A 6,010-nucleotide genomic window follows, 5' to 3' on the forward strand; every position below is an offset into this window, starting at 1 on the left:
TATCTCCACGAGTTTTCCAGATAGCCTTTTCAAACTTTCAGGGTGCCTAGAACACCTCAAGACCTTTCCAACGCTATGCCGTTTGCCTCGCTCGGACATCTACAGCCAAAGTTATTCGAGGTACACGGTACCTTACCCTGTTTTCTCAGTACTTGGTCGAAAATTTCGATCAGCCATATGACCGACTTGGACAACCCTGAGCGGGTTGGCCCCATATAACTAAACTTTCGTCTCGTGGAGGCAAACTTATAAATATTCCAAGTCAACTCGCTATCTCGTACCGCCTTGACGGTATACTTGGTCCAAAGGCCATTTCCAGCGACTTGGTCGCAATTTCGCTCTAAGTTTCGCTAATACCTTCGTCCGTGGACATGGTGATTTTTTGTTCGTATTTTTCCTTGATAGTCCCACTCAAGACTATTCCATACCAGAGCCAAGCGTCCCGCTAAGTGCCATACAGCCTGAGCAGTAATTCATGAAAGGTACCTCTACCAGTTTTTGCCATACTTGGGTACAAACTTTGGATCGCCCATATCTCCACTTTGGAGGCCAGCCAGCACCTTGGCCCCATATACTTTTTTGTTGGTCATACCATGCACCAAATATAATTGTTCTACGCCAACTTGCTATCTCTTCTCCAACTTGCCGTTATTCTTGGTCCAAGACCCATTTCATTCGTTTTTGGACCCATTTTGCTATATGTTTCACTAATAGTTTCGGCCATGGACAAGCTGATTTTCTACTTGTATTTTTCCTTGATAGTCCCACTCAAGACCATTCCAAAACACACCGCAACTTGTCGCTCGGTGGCAAACTGACCGAGTTATAATTCATGAAAGGTACCTCAACTTGGTACACCACGTGGTCGGCCCAAACCATAAACCGACCAAACGACCGACTTAGAGCACCCTGACCGGGTTGCCCCCATATAATGAAAGTTGCGTCTCTACACGCCCAACTTATGAATATTCTACGCCAAGTCGCTATCTCTTACCGGTAAGCCGGTATTCACCTTCCAAGGGTGATTTTGGTCAAGTGCCATTTCCTGCGACTTGGTCCCCGAATTGGACCATCATCACCTAATATCTCCGTGGTCTTTCAACTCAGCCTCATGAAACTTTCAGGGTAGATAGGTCTCCCCAAGACCTTTCCAACGGTGAGCCGTTTGCCTCGCTCGGCCATCTACAGCCGAAGTTATTAATGGTACTTGGTACCTTACCCTGTTTTTTCCATACTTGTTCGTACTTGGGTACAAACTTTGGATCGCCCATATCTCCACTTTGGAGGCCAGCTAGCACCTTGGCCCCATATACTTTTTTGTTGATGATACCATGCACCAAATATAATTGTTCTACGCAAGCTTGCTATCTCTTCTCCAACTTGCCGTTATTCTTGGTCCAATTCCCATTTCATTCGTTTTTGGACCCATTTTGCTATATGTTTCACTAATAGCTTCGGCCATGGACAAGCTGATTTTCGATTGGTATTTTTCCTTGATAGTCCCACTCAAGACCATTCCAAAACACACCGCAGCTTGTCGCTCGGTGGCAAACTGACCAAGTTATAATTCATGAAAGGTACCTCAACTTGGCACACCACGTGGTCGGCCCAAACCATAAACCGACCAAACGACCGACTTGGAGCACCCTGACCGGGTTGGCCCCATATAATAAAAGTTGCATCTCTACACGCCCAACTTATGAATATTCTACGCCAAGTCGCTATCTCTTACCGGTAAGCCGGTATTCACCTTCCAAGGGTGATTTTGGTCAAGTGCCATTTCCTGCGACTTGGTCCCCGAATTGGACCATCATCACCTACTATCTCCGTGGTATTTCAACTCAGCCTCATGAAACTTTCAGGGTAGATAGGTCTCCCCAAGACCTTTCCAACGGTGAGCCGTTTGCCTCGCTCGGCCATCTACAGCCGAAGTTATTAATGGTACTTGGTACCTTACCCTGTTTTTTCCATACTTGTTCGTACTTGGGTACAAACTTTGGATCGCCCATATCTCCACTTTGGAGGCCAGCTAGCACCTTGGCCCCATATACTTTTTTGTTGGTCATGCCATGCACCAAATATAATTGTTCTACGCCAACTTGCTATCTCTTCTCCAACTTGCCGTTATTCTTGGTCCAATTCCCATTTCATTCGTTTTTGGACCCATTTTGCTATATGTTTCACTAATAGCTTCGGCCATGGACAAGCTGATTTTCGATTGGTATTTTTCCTTGATAGTCCCACTCAAGACCATTCCAAAACACACCGCAGCTTGTCGCTCGGTGGCAAACTGACCAAGTTATAATTCATGAAAGGTACCTCAACTTGGCACACCACGTGGTCGGCCCAAACCATAAACCGACCAAACGACCGACTTGGAGCACCCTGACCGGGTTGGCCCCATATAATAAAAGTTGCATCTCTACACGCCCAACTTATGAATATTCTACGCCAAGTCGCTATCTCTTACCGGTAAGCCGGTATTCACCTTCCAAGGGTGATTTTGGTCAAGTGCCATTTCCTGCGACTTGGTCCCCGAATTGGACCATCATCACCTACTATCTCCGTGGTATTTCAACTCAGCCTCATGAAACTTTCAGGGTAGATAGGTCTCCCCAAGACCTTTCCAACGGTGAGCCGTTTGCCTCGCTCGGCCATCTACAGCCGAAGTTATTAATGGTACTTGGTACCTTACCCTGTTTTTTCCATACTTGTTCGTACTTGGGTACAAACTTTGGATCGCCCATATCTCCACTTTGGAGGCCAGCCAGCACCTTGGCCCCATATACTTTTTTGTTGGTGATACCATGCACCAAATATAATTGTTCTACGCAAGCTTGCTATCTCTTCTCCAACTTGCGGTTATTTTTGACTCAAGTCCCATTTCCAGAGTTTTTGGTACCAATTTGCTCTATGTTTCGCTAATAGCTTCGCCCAAGGACTTTGTGATTTTTTGTTCGCATTTTTCCTAAATAGTCCCACTCAAGACTATTCCAAATCACACCTTAGCTTGTCGCTCAGTGCCATACAGCCAGAGTTTTAATTCATGAAAGGTACATCACCTTGGTACACCACGTGGTCGGTCCAAACCATCAACCAACCATATGACCGACTTCGAGTCGAGCTAGCGGCTAGGCTCAATATAATGAAATGCGTGTCTTGATGCGGGCTACTGACGGTCTGAACAATGTAGCTCGCTAGCTCGTCTCTAAACTTGTGTTTTGGTCGAATATTGGGTGTTCATGTACCACTTCGGGTAACATGGACTTTGGTGCAACTTTACCACTTGTGCACTTAATTACTTCCCGGTCATTCAAGTCTTTGCCTTCATACTTTCAGGGTAGTTAGGTCTCGTCGAGACCTTTCCATACATATGCCAAACTCATCGATCGGACATCTATAGCCCGAGTTATTCGCGGTACACCGTACCTTACCCTGTTTTTTCCTCAATTGGGTACAAACCTTGGAACACCCATATCGCCCCTTTAGAGACTAGCTGGCACGTTGGCCTTATATAATGATAAGTGCACCTCAACTAGGGCTACTGACGGTCAGAACATTTCAACTTGCTAGCTCGGGCCCACACTTGTGTTTTTCTCGAATATATGGTTCAAGTGTGCCACTTTGGGCACTTTTGGACATTTTGTCCCCACACAACTTTCTTGCCTTGGTAGATAGGGTCTTGTGTTTTTGGGCAAAAAGATGCACCAAGATATGGTCTAACTTTCGTTCTTGTACCGCAAAGCGCTACCTCCAACACCCGAGGAGATAGAAAGTGATTATGTTCGGTATATCGGTCTTCCATGGCCTACTATGGTAAGCCCCTGCAGGTATGCAACCGAAGGTGCTTGGTACATGTATTTGGTGCAAAATCGGTGCAAAGTAGGTGTTTCCTTGATCGGGCTATAACTTTCTTGGTTGATGTTGGATTGCTTTGCGGTCTTCGGGGGATAGTTAGGGAACATGTTGGCCAACATTTTCTTATTCCTCAGCCTGGCCGTACCTCCTACCGTCTAGGCGGTATTCATGCTCTAAGTTGGAACTTGTGTTCCTTCGGGCAACTTTTCTGACTTTGACGCTTAATATCTTCCGTTCATATGCAGTCTAAGCTCTGCAACTCTCAGGAAAGCTAGTACTACTCATTTCCTTTCCATATCAGTCTTTGGCTTGTCGATCCGATGTCTACAGCCTTACTTATTCACGTTCCCTGTGAAGGTAGGTTTTTGCCCATTTTCCAGTTCATGTGGTAACATTCCCAGACTTTGCCGGCTTTCTCTTCATGTGGTAACTTGCTTGCTCATGTGGTAACTTGGAAGTGTATTTCTGACAGACCCAATCTGGGACTTAGCCGATTTTTCTCTGCATATTATATGGATCCATCACTAGGCCATCTTGCTTGCTCATGTGATAACTTGGAAGTGTATTTCTGACAGACCCAATCTGGGACTTAGCCGATTTTTCTCTTCATATCATATGGATCCATCACTAGGCCATCTTGCTTGCTTGTGTGGTAACTTGATAGTGTATGTCTGACAGACCCAATCTGGGACTTAGCCGATTTTTCTCTTCATATCATATGGATCCATCACTAGGCCATCTTGCTTGCTTGTGTGGTAACTTGGAAGTGTATTTCTGACAGACCCAATCTGGGACTTAGCCGATTTTTCTCTTCATATCATATGGATCCATCACTAGGCCATCTTGCTTGCTTGTGTGGTAACTTGGAAGTGTATTTCTGACAGACCCAATCTGGGACTTAGCCGATTTTTCTCTTCATATTATATGGATCCTGGACTTAGCCGATTTTTCTCTTCATATCATATGGATCCATCACTAGGCCATCTTGCTTGCTTGTGTGGTAACTTGGAAGTGTATTTCTGACAGACCTAATCTGGGACTTAGCCGATTTTTCTCTTCATATTATATGGATCCTGGACTTAGCCGATTTTTCTCTTCATATCATATGGATCCATCACTAGGCCATCTTGCTTGCTTGTGTGGTAACTTGATAGTGTATTTCCGACAGACCCAATCTCGGACTTAGCCGATTTTTCTCTTCATATTATATGGTTCCATCACTAGGCCATCTTGCTTGCTTGTGTGGTATCTTGAAAGTGTATGTCTGACAGACCCAATCTCGGACTTAGCCGACTTTTCTCTTCATATAATATGGATCCTGGACTTAGCCTGTTATTAGGTTATTATATATGGATCCTGGACTTAGCCGATTATTAGGTTATTATATATGGATCCTGGACTTAGCCGATTTTTCTCTTCATATAATATGGATCCGGGACTTAGCCGATTATTAGGTTATTATATATGGATCCTGGACTTAGCCGATATTTCTCTTCATATAATATGGATCCGGGACTTAGCCGATTTTTCTCTTCATATAATATGGATCCGGGACTTAGCCGATTTTTCTCTTCATATAATATGGATCCGGGACTTAGCCAATTTTTCTCTTCATGTGGTAACGTATGCCAATCGCTCACAAGTCATGGGATAAGGGTACTTGTGTTCTTCCATCTTCTAAGTCCCGCACGGGGACATCGTGATCGCCCCAAGTCCGGAATAGCGCCAAGTCAAGCCCCACGGTGGCCGTACAGGACCTGTTAGCGGCGGCCCCACTGACAGCACTAATCCGGACTTAGAAATTATATCTTTCTAATCGAACACCACACACGCAACACCACCATACCACCATCTCCTTGCAAGTACCTAAGTACCCGCAACTCCATGGTGAAGGCAATGTCACTCCATCACCAACCTCTTTGCATTGCAAGCACTTGCGTACCTACAACACTCCGAAGAAGGCAACGGCGCGCGATGCTCGACTCCACACACCTCACCACACCACACCACCGATGGCCAGCCAGCCAGCCAGCCCAGCTAAGGGCTAACCCACCAACCAACCACCAATGGCCTAGGCCAGCCGGATCCCACCTTCAAGTCCAAGCACAGCCAAGTGCAAGTACCGCCAAGTGTTCACCAACCAACCATCACA

The sequence above is a fragment of the Anopheles ziemanni genome (assembly GCF_943734765.1).
Source record: "Anopheles ziemanni chromosome X unlocalized genomic scaffold, idAnoZiCoDA_A2_x.2 X_unloc_10, whole genome shotgun sequence".
In the NCBI taxonomy this organism is placed as follows: Eukaryota; Metazoa; Arthropoda; class Insecta; order Diptera; family Culicidae; genus Anopheles; species Anopheles ziemanni.